The sequence below is a fragment of the Macaca nemestrina genome, chromosome 2, assembly GCF_043159975.1.
Source record: "Macaca nemestrina isolate mMacNem1 chromosome 2, mMacNem.hap1, whole genome shotgun sequence".
Taxonomy (NCBI): Eukaryota; Metazoa; Chordata; class Mammalia; order Primates; family Cercopithecidae; genus Macaca; species Macaca nemestrina.
In genome coordinates, this window is record NC_092126.1 from 110,037,614 (window position 1) to 110,049,119 (window position 11,506).

Below are 11,506 nucleotides of genomic sequence, written 5' to 3' on the forward strand. Positions count from 1 at the left end.
CTGTCCTGCGTTTCACTCTCACTGAACTGACTCTTATGCTTTCTCACTTTGGCTCTGTCCCTTAGGGTCTTTTCTCTCCATCATTTGTTTTGGTACTCCCCATACGGTTGTTTTATAGTGGCAATATCATTCACATACCATCAAATTCACCCTTTTAAAGTATAAGATTTAGTAGCATTTGCTATATTCACAACATTGCACAATTATCCCCACTAATTCCAGAATAGTTTTAGCACCCCCCAAAGACCCATTAGCAATCACTCCCCATTCCCTCCATCCCCAACCCCTGTCAGTCACCAATCTACTTTCTTTCCCTATGGGTTTGCTTGTTCTGAGCATTTTTTTAAATGGAATCTTACAGTATGTGGCCTTTCGTATTTGGCTTCTTTCAAGCCATAATATTTCCAAAGTTTACCCATGTTCTAGCATGAATCAGTACTTATTTTTTAATGATTGAATAATAATTTATTGTATGAATATACCACATTTTGTTTTATCCATTCATCAGCTCACACAACATATGACATTTGTGTTGTTTTCACTTTTTGGCTGTGATGAATATGCTTCTATGAACATTCACGTACAAGTTTAATGACAGACACCAAACCACAGATCCTGGAAGCTCAGAGAACACCAAACAGGATAAATACCCAAAAAACCTATACGTATACATATCATATTCATTTGATATAAATATGATTCATGAAATCAAAGATATAGAAAAAAATAGTGAAAGAGGCCAGAGGGAAAAAATAACTTAACTATAAAGGAACAAAGATAAGAAAGAATTACATCAACTTATCAGAAACTTTGCAAGCAAGAAGAGAGTGGAGTAAAATATTTAAAGTGTTGAGAGAGAGAAAAATCCACTAATCTAAAGTTCTATACCTTGCAAAACTATCATTCAAAAGGCAAGGAGAAATAAAGACTTTCTCAGACAAACAAAAATAGGGGGAATTTGCCGCCAACAGAATTTCTTAACCTTGTAAGAAATATTAAAAGAAGTTATTGCACACCAGAGAAAAATGAATAAAATTTAGAAAAATTAATGTAAAAAATAGAAGTTATTCAGAGGAAAGGAAAATGAGATAGGTCAGAAACTCAGATCTCCATAATGGAAGAGCATTGAGAAAGAAATGAGTGGAGATAAAGTAAATACTTTTATTTTTCTTATTCTTTTTTTTTTTTTTTTGAGACAGAGTTTTGATCTTGTTGCCCAGGCTGGAGTGCAATGGCACAATCTCAGCTCACTGCAACCTCTGCCTCCCGGGTTCAAGCAATTCTCCTGCCTCAGTCTCCTGAGTAGCTGGGATTACAGGCATACGACACCACACCCGACTAATTTTGTATTTTCAGTGGAGATGGGGTTTCACCATGTTGGTCAGGCTGGTCTCGAACTCCCAACCTCAGGTGATCCTCCCACCTCGGCCTCCCAAAGTGCTGGGATTACAGGTGTAAGCCACTGCACCTAGCTATTTTTCTTATTCTTAATTGATATAACAGGTAACCATTTGTTCAAAATAATAATAGCAATGCTGTGTTTGATTATGTATGTGAAATGAATGACAGCACTGACGCAAGGGATGAGACTGAGGAATTAGGATTATCTTGTTATTATAAGGTACTCACACTACCTTGAAGCAGTATAAAATTATTTCAAAGTGGAATTGGATTAGTTGTAAATGCATACTGCAAACTCCAGGGCAATCTTTTAAAAGTAAAAAAATAAGTATAAATGATATGTTAAAAAAGGAAAGAAACCGGGCTTATATAAAATCCTCAATTAAAACCACAAAAGGCAGAAAAAGAGTGAAAGACAAAATAGAAATAAAAAAATAGAAACCAGTAACAAATATGGTATATATTATTATTAATAATCACATTTTTTTTAAGAGACAAGGTCTTGCTCTGTCACCCAGACTGGAATGTAGCGGCGAGATCACAGCGCACTGTAGTCTCGACCTCCTGGGCTCAATTAGTCATCCTGCCTCAGCTTCCCAAGTAGTTGGGACTATAGTCATGAGTCATAACACCCAGCTAATTATTTTTTAAAATTTTTTCTAGAGACAGGGTCTTACTATGTTGTCCGGGCTGGCCTTAAATCCTAGCCTCAAATGATCCTTCCACCTTGGCCCCCCAAAGTGCTTGGATTACAAGCCTGAGCCACAGCACCTGGCCATAAATAATCACTTTAAATGTCAACAATCTAAATACACCAATTAAAAGACAGAGATTGTCAGAGTGGATAAAAAAATAATGCCCAACTATACGTTGTCTTTAAGAAATCCACTATAAATACAAAAACATGTATAGCTTTAAAATAAAAGAATGGAGAAAGATGTTCTATGCATCATCAAGTTCCAAGAGAACTTGAGTAAGTATATTAAGTTCAGACAGAGCAGACTTCAAAGCAAGAAAAATCATCAGAGATAAAGAGGATATGACATACTAACAAAGGGGTCAATTGTCCAAGTAGACATAACCATCCTTAATGTGTACACACCTAACAATAGAGCAGCAAAATACTTGAAGCAAAAACTGACAGAACTGCAAGAGAAATAGATGAATTCCATTAATATAGTTGAACTCAACGCCTCTCTATCAGAAATGGACAGATCCAAATCATGAAGAGATTTATCATTTGTCTGATGTATCTGGGGTGGGGAAAAGAAAGAGAAAAAATGGACAAATCCAGCAGGCAGAAAATCTGTAAGGACATAGTTGAATTAAACAGCACCATCAATCAATGGGATATAATTGACATCTATCAACTACTTTATCCAACAACAGTAAATACACAAGATCCATGGCATAGTCACCAAGATAGACCACATTCTAGTCCATAAAAAAAAAAAAAAATGTTAGCACATTTAAAATAATAGAAATAGCAATCAGTAACAGAAAGATAGCTGGAAAATACCAAAGCACTTGGAGATTAAACAATACACTTCTAAATAACACATGGGTCAAAGAAGAAATCTCAGGAGAAATTTTAAAATCTTCTGAACTAAATTAAAATGAACATACAACTTACCAAAATGCGCGGGATGCACTGAAAGCTGTGCCTACAGGGAAATTTCTAGTATTCAATCCATATATTAGAAAATAAGAAGGATCTAAAATTATCTAAGCTTTCACCTTAGAAAACTATAAAAAAGAGCAAATTAAATCCAAAACAGAAGAAAATAAATAATATAAATTTTAACAGAAATCAATGAAATTGAAAACAATTCAAATTGAAATAAATGAACTGAAAACAAGGAAATCAAAAGAGAAAATCAACAAAATCAAAAGCTGCTTCTTTGAAAAGATCAATAAAATCAATAGGCATCTGACCAGCTAACTAAGGAAAAAAGAGAGAAGACACAAATCAGAAATAAAAGAGATGACATCACCACAGATCTTATGGACATTAGAAGAATGAGAAACAAATACTATGCCCACAAATTTGATAACATAGATGACATGGACCAATTTCTTAAAAGACACAACTACTGAAACTCACATATGTAAAAATAGACAATCAAAATAGGCCTATAGCTATTAAAGAATTTGAATAAAAAATTGATAACCTTCAAAAACAGAAAGCAGCAGGCCCAAATGGGTTTACTGGTTAACTGTACACCAAACATTGAGGAAAAAATAATACTAATTCTCTACAATCTCTTCCAGAAGATATAAGCAGAGGAAATAGTTTGTAACTCATTCTATGAAGCCAGCATTTATCCTAATACCAAAACTAGACAAATAAATTACAAGAAAAGAAAATTACAGAACAATGTCTTTTGTGACCGACCATAGATGCAAAAATCTTCAACAAAATATCAGCAAATAAAATCCAACAATGTATGAAATGAATCATACACTACCACAAAGTGGGCTTTATCACAGGTATGCAAGACTGGCTCAAAATACAAAAATCAGTTGATGTAATACATCACATCCACAGACTAATGAAGAAAAATCACACGATTATATCCATCGATGCAGGAAAAACACTTTACAAAACCCAACACTCATTCACGATAAAAACTCTCAGCCAACTAGGAATAGAGGAGTGCTTCCTTAACTTGACAGAGAATAAGAATTCAACTTGATAAAGATCTACAAGTAAACCTACAGCTAACATCATACTTAATGGTGAGAAACTAGAAGCTCTCCTGCTAAGATCAGGAACAAGGCAAGGATATCCCTGATATCCCCTTTCACCTCCTTTTCAACATCATACTGGCAGTCCTAGCTAATGCAATAAGACAAGAAAAGGAAATAAAAGCTACATAGATTGGGAAGGAAGAAATAAAACCATCTTTGTTTGCAGAGGGCATGATTGTCTGTCTTTGTAGGAAGTCTGAAAGATTTGACAAGTCTATGGCCTTACCACCCTGAATGCACCCAGTCTTGTCTGAAAGAGTTCACACACACACACACTCAATCCTCCTGGAACAACTAAGCAATTATAGCAAGGTTGCAAGATATAAGATTAATATACATAAGCCAATCACTTTACTGTATACCAGCAATGAACAGTGGAATTTGAAATTAAAAACACATTACTATCAGCAATCAAAAAAATGAAATACTTAGATCTAACAAAATATGCACAAGATCCAGGAAAACTACAAAAGCCTAATGAAAGAAATCAAAGAAGTAAATAAATAGAGAGATACTTAGTCTATGTTTATGGATAGGAAGACTCAATATTATCAAGATGTCAGTTCATCCCAGTTTGAACTATAGAGTCAGCATAATCCCAATCAAAATCCTAACAAGTTATTTTGTGGATATTGACAAACCAGTTCTAAAGTTTACATATCTAAAGGCACTAGATCCAGAGTGGCCAACATAATATTGAAGGAGAACAAAGTCAGAGGATGGATACTACCCAACTTTAAGACTTACTATAGGTTGGCACAGTGGCTTATGCCTGTAATCTCAGCACTTTGGGAAGCTGAGGCTGGTGGATCACCTGAAGTCAGGAGTTCAAGACGAGCCTGGCAAACATAGTGAAACCTCATCTCTGCTAAAAATACATGCCTGGGACTACAGGCGTGGTGGCGTGTGCCTGTAGTCCCAGCTACTTGGGAGGCTGAGGCACAAGAACTGCTTGAATCCAGAAGGAGGAGGTTGCAGTGAGCTGAGATCATGCCACTGCACTCCAGCCTAGGTGACAGAGTGAGACTCCATCTAAAAAAAAAAAAAAAAAAAAAGACATATTATAAAGCTACAGTAATTAAGACAGTGTGGTATTGGTGAGAGGAGAGACAAATAGATATATGAGACAGAATCAAGAGCTTAGAAATAGACCCACATAGATATAGCCAACTGATTTTTTACAGAGGAGCAAAGGCAATACAATAGAAAAAGATAGTCTCTTCAACAAATGGTGCTGAAACACCTGGACATTCACATGCCTAGACACATTCCACAAAAAATAACACAAAATGGATCATAGACCTAAATGTAAAACTATGAAACTCCTAGAAGGCAACATAAGAGAAAATCTAGATGACCTTGGGTATGGCAATGACTTTTTAGATACAATCCATGAAATAAATAATTGATAAACTGGACTTCATTAAAATTAAAAACTTCAGCCTGGTGCAGTGGCTCATGCTTAAAATCCCAACACTTTGGGAGACTGAGGTGGGAGAATCGCTTGAGCCCAGGAGTCTGAGGGCAGCCTGGGCAACATGGCAAAACCCTGTCTCTACAAAAAATATAAAAATTAGCTGGGTGTGGTGGTGTGCGCCTGTAGTCCCAGCTACTCTGGAGGCTGAGGTGGGAGGATCACCTGAAGTTGTGGCTGCAGTGAGCTGTGATTGTGCCATTGCACTCCAGGCTGGATGAAACCCTGCATCAAAAAATAAATAAATAAATAAACAATAAAAAGATTTAAAAACTTCTAGCCGGACGCAGTGGCTCACGCCTGTAATCCCAGCACTTTGGGAGGCCGAGGTGGGCAGATCACGAGGTCAGGAGATTGAGACCATCTTGGTTAACACGGTGAGACCCCATCTCTACTAAAAATAAAAAAAATTAGCCGGGCGTGGTGGTGGGCACCTGTAGTCCCAGCTACTTGGGAGGCTGAGGCAGGAGAATGGCGTGAACCTGGGAGGCAGAACTTGCAGTGAGCCGAGATCGTGCCACTGCACTCCAGCCTGGGCAACAGAGTAAGACTCCATCTAAAAAAAAAAAAAAGGACAGTTCTCAAAAGAAGATATACAGTCAACAAACATGTGAAAAAATGCTCAACATCACTAATCATCAGGGAAGTGCAAATTAAAACTACAATAAGATACCACCTTACTCCTGCAAGAATGGTCATAATTAAAAAGTCACAAAACAGTAGATATTGGTGGTGTGGAAGCAGTGAAAAGAGAATACTTTTACATTGCTGGTGGGGATGTAAATTAGTACAACCATACTGTATAAAACAGTGTGGAGATTCCTTAAAGAACTAAAAGTAGATCTACCATTCAATCCAGCAATCCCACTACTGGGTATCTACCCAAAGGAAAAGAAGTCGTTATATGAAAAAGACACTTGCACACTCATGTTTATAGCAGCACAATTCACAATTGCAAAGACATGGAAACAATCTAAGTGCCCATTGACCAACAAGTGGATCAAGAAAATATGGTATATATACATCACGGAATATCACTCAGCCATAAAAAGGAATAAAATAATGTCTTTTGCAGCAACTCGGATGGAACTGGAGGCACTGTTCTAAGTGAAGTAACTTAGGAATGGAAAACCAAATACCGTATGTTCTCACTCATAAGCGGAAGCTAAATTATGAGGACGCAAAGGCATAAGAACGGTATAATGGACTTTGGAAACTTGGGAGGGAGACGGTTGGGAGCAGAGTGAGGGACAAAAGACTGTATGCTGGGTACGGTATACACTGCTTGATGGATGCACTAAATCTCAGAAATCACCACTAAAGAACTTATCCATGTAATCAAAGCCCACCTGTACCCCAAAAACTATTGAAATAAATATAAAAATGAATCCATTGAAGAGGCAAGCTGGATAGCTCCCATTTACCCTTTTAGATCTGCTCTATACCCTTTTACATCTCTCTCTGTAACCAGATTCTGGGGGCCTCTGGCTCCCAGTTGGGTGCAGCATATGGAGTGGTTGTTTTATTCTGGGCCGCCCAGTGCCAACACCAACGCATACAGCAGCCTCTGCAGGGGGCCGTCTTTCAACCCTTCTCTCATCTGTTTCTCATTAAAATCCTTCTCTGTTGCCCCATCAGGGCTAGTAATACTAAGTGTCTCACCATTATTGCTAGCCGCAGGGTGATTCCTCTCCTTGTTACTCTAAACACAGCCCACACTTTTGGAAAGAGGCCCAATGGTTCCAACTGTCAAGAGGACCATCTGTCTCCTGCTGCAAACTTGACCAATGCAGAACAACATTAAAATCAGAAGAACAATATTAAAATCAGTTGGCATAGGTGAAAGCATTGAGGAGTGAATGGGCATGGAGAATTAGGGTAAATTCTGGAACAGGGGTCCCCAACCCCCTTCCCGGTAGCAGTCCATGTTCATAGTACTGGTCCACGGCCTGTTAGGAGCCGGGCCACAGAGCAGGAGGTGAGTGGTGGGCGAGTAAGCAAAGCTTCACCTGTGTTTACAGCCACTCCCCATCACCAGCATTACCACCTGAGCACCTCCTCCTGTCTGATCAGCAGGCATTCGATTCTCACAGGAGTGCAAACCCCATTGTGAACTGCGCATGCAAGGGATCTAGGTTGCAGGTTCCTTACGAGAACTTAATGCTTGATGATCTGTCACTGTCTCCCATCACCCCTGGATAGGACCATCTCTAGTTGGAGGAAAACAAGCTCAGGGCTCCCACTGACTCTACATTCTGGTGAGTTGTATAATCATTTCTTTACATATTACAATGTAATAGTAATAGAAATAAAGTGCACAATAAATGTAATGCACTTGAATCATCCCGAAATCACCACCCCCCACCCCACCCCACCCTTAGTCTGTGGAAAAATTGTCTTCCACAAAACTGGTCTCTGGTGCCAAAAAGGTTGCGGGCCACTGTCTTAGAAGATTCATATGGCAGAATGATAGATTACAAGATTTGATAAATGCCAGGATTGTGACTGGAAAGGAGGGTAGAAGTCAGTTCCAGAAGGTGCATTTCCTGTTGTGCAGTGGACTCAGAACTGGGATGCTAGAAAGTTGCTCTGTGATTCATGGAGGGAATCCACACTAACCACAGGAAATCACCCATGACATCATTTGTAAGACAGAAGGAAGGAGAAACTGAACTAAGGGATGGTAGCAGAACTGGACAGGAGGTAGTACAGAGAAGAATTATTTGCATGGTTGAACCAATGGAGTTAAGAGCTAAGTGTTGGACTTCTTTTTTTTTTTTTTTTTTTTTTTTTGGTGGAGACAGGGCTCACTATGTTGCCCCAGCTGGAGTGCAGTAATGCAAACAAGGCTCACTGCAGCCTCAACCTCTTGGGCTCCAGTAATCCTCCCACCTCAGCCTCCTGAGTAGCTGGGACTACAGGCACATGCCACCATGCCCAGCTAATTTTTAAAATGTTTATACAGATGAGGTCTCACTATGTTGCCGAGGCTCACAGAGCTCAAACTCCTGAGCTCAAGTGATCCTCCCTCCTTGGCCTCCCTAACTGTTGGGAGCCACTGCACCTGGCCTACTGGGCATTTTTTAATGCCCAGCCTTAGCAAGGCATCTGCCTCACAGCAGACACTCAATGACTAGCACCTGGTGAATTTAGTCCAGTCTCGCCTTGATCTCTGCCCAGCAGGTTATCAGTATTTGACTATACTAAGCATTTCATTTAAAGAATGCTTTGAGCCTGAGCATCGTGACTCACGCCTGTAACCCCAGAACTTTGGGAGGCCGAGGTGGGCGGATCACCTGAGGTCAGGGGTTCGAGACCAGGTTGGCCAACATGGTGAAATCCTGTCTTTACTAAAAATACAAAAATTAGCTGGACGTAATGGTGCATGCCTGTAATCCCCGCTACGTGGGAGTCTGAGGCAGGAGAATCACTTGAACCTGGGAGGCAGAGATTGCAATAAGCTGAGATTGCGCCACTGCACTCCAGCCTGGGTGACCGAGTGAGACTCTATCTCAAAAAAAAAAGGAAAAAAAATGCTCTGCATGCCCGCCTGTAGCCAAAAATAAATACTCATTGCTGAGTTACTTTTATTGTGGAAAAGCTACGCATCTGCTTGACATTGCTCTTTCACCAAGGGGCATTCTGTTGTTTCAGCTCTGCAATTTAAAATTTCTAGTGAAATTAAATTCTGTCACTTGTTGTGGCTATGTACCATCTTAAACTATCATTAATCACAAAGACAGATAATACCAAGGAATGATTTCAATGCCGCACCTGCAAGTAACGGAGAACTGCAAGCTGGAATCAGCCTCTGCCGAGGTGCAGACTCCAAGAGACAGCAGGACCTATGTAGAAACCAAACACATGCCTTTGTTTCCTCTGTGTTTATAGAATTGTCTTCCGTTTATGGTCATTGATGCTGGATTTCCACGTACACGGGTATATGAAGTTTCCCATTTTAATAAATTCCCATTTTTAAGTAGAAGTATAGAAAAACTCTAAAAGTTAAAAGATGAATACTAGGTTTGGCAAGGACTGTTCTGTTTACCTAGTACTGCACTAAAAAGCCATCCCAAAACAATGGCTTGAAACAATAGCCAGGGTTTATTTTGCTCAGGAATCTGGGGCTGACTGGGCTGCTAGGCAGCTGTTGCCTGAGGGCATCTCTAAGGTTCCAGTCCAGGGAGGCTGCAGTCACACACAAGCGTCCTCACTCATGCACCCAGTGTCTGGGCTGGTAAGACTCTAGGCACTGGATGCTGGATAGGCTGGGTCTACTGGGTCTCTGTCTCTGAGGTGTCCCCACATGGCAGCTCAGGGCTGCCAGACTCCTAGCACGATGGTTAAAGGATCCCAGAACAAGCATCCCAGGAGAACTGGCAGGACCTGTGTGGCTTTCTATAAGCAGCCTCAGAAGGTGCTCGGCTCCCTCTTGCTGCAATTATTAAGAGCCATGGTTTAAGGTGAAGTTTGTGGCCTTTGCATGTTGTTGGGGAGAGTGTGGAAGAATTGGTGGATATGTTTGAAAGCCACCACCAGAGCAGAAAAAAAAAAACTACTGAGAGGCTGAACGTTATGGGATACAGGGAAATGCCCCTGCAGGTTTTGAAAGTCTTTCTCACTAGGGGTTTGCCTGAACTCCCCGCAACTCATCTCCCAGCTCTCTGCATTCTGGAAAGCCAGGCCCTTCTACTTCTGGACCTTTATCTCTGCCTTCCCCTCTGCCAGGCAAGCCATTCCTCCCTCTTGCAAGTCCATTCTTCAAGATCCAGTTTCATGGTGCTGTCTGCCAAGACAGAGCCCCCACCTCTGTCCTTTCCTCCTGTGACTACACAGAGTAGGCATGTTTTCCAGGCTCTTTCTCCAGCAGGACCAGGCACACAGGAAACCAGTGACCACTTACTTCACCAAGGTCACCTTTCCTCGGAGGCACTGGCAAGACTCACTGTGTAAGCACAGGTTGATTTCAGCTCACCTGCTGTCACCCATGCTTGTCCCTGGGGATGCCTTGGCCAAACCTGGACGAAATGCAGGAACTAGTGATGAATAGTCCTGTGCTAGTGCCTGAGACAGGCCGGGGGCCTCTGCAGCCACTTGTCCACACTGCTCAGAGGATGTACAGATGCGTGGATGCACCTGCTTGCTCGTATGTCCGCTTTGTTTCTCATAGTGAGCCTGGTTTGGCTGCATGACAGCAGGGCATAAAAGATCCCTTCTGGTTTGAAACGGTGGTTCCCTGAGGTTAAAGTATCTCCCATGTGCCTGCTGGCCCCTTTCTCTCTCCTCCAGTGCTCTCTGCCGCCCCTTAGAAGGGTCCACCACATTTCCCACGAGGATCACAGCAATCGTGTGGGAGAGAAGAGCTTGCCTCTGAAAGTAGGCCTTGGAGATGGCCCCTTATTGATGGTCCTCACCCGTTCCTCATGGTCCTGTGCTAACGAAGCCACACAGACCCAGAGCCCTCACTGCACCAGGCACCGCTGTCCTAGCTCCAGGTTGCCACCCTCTGGGCTCCAGCAGCTGGGGTGCAGAGAGCACCTGGCTCCTCAGGACACAGAGGAAGCACCTCAATGCTCCCCTGGGCAGCTCGGCCATGCAGGTCCTTTCAAGCCATCAGAGCAGGGAAAGATGTCACTTTCCCCAGAGGAGACAGTGGGCAGGACTCATCTGTCCCAGCCGCCAGCAACCTCCACCCAAAGGCACCCCAGGGCACTCCGGTTAGCTCTGTCTTCACACTCCCTGGCATGGGCTCCAGCACTGCTCTGAGCCCTAGGAGCTGAGGAAGACAGCCACATCCCATGGGGCACAGGGTCACGCGGCCCTGCAGCTCGGTCCCCCGTTGCCCAAGCTGTGACTTCCCACTCCTGTTCCCTGCCTTCC

The 11,506-nt window shown here is 41.8% G+C and overlaps 1 long non-coding RNA gene across 1 annotated transcript; it reads right to left on the reverse strand.

Moving 5' to 3' along the window:
• Window positions 1-6,133: 6,133 nt before the first annotated feature.
• Window positions 6,134-10,601, reverse strand: LOC105480365 (uncharacterized). Its single transcript, XR_011620031.1, has 3 exons — window positions 9,401-10,601; window positions 7,289-7,405; window positions 6,134-6,182 (listed from the first exon to the last, which is right to left on the reverse strand). It is a non-coding gene; the product is annotated as an uncharacterized lncRNA (long non-coding RNA).
• Between the last annotated feature and the right edge of the window lie 905 nt (window positions 10,602-11,506).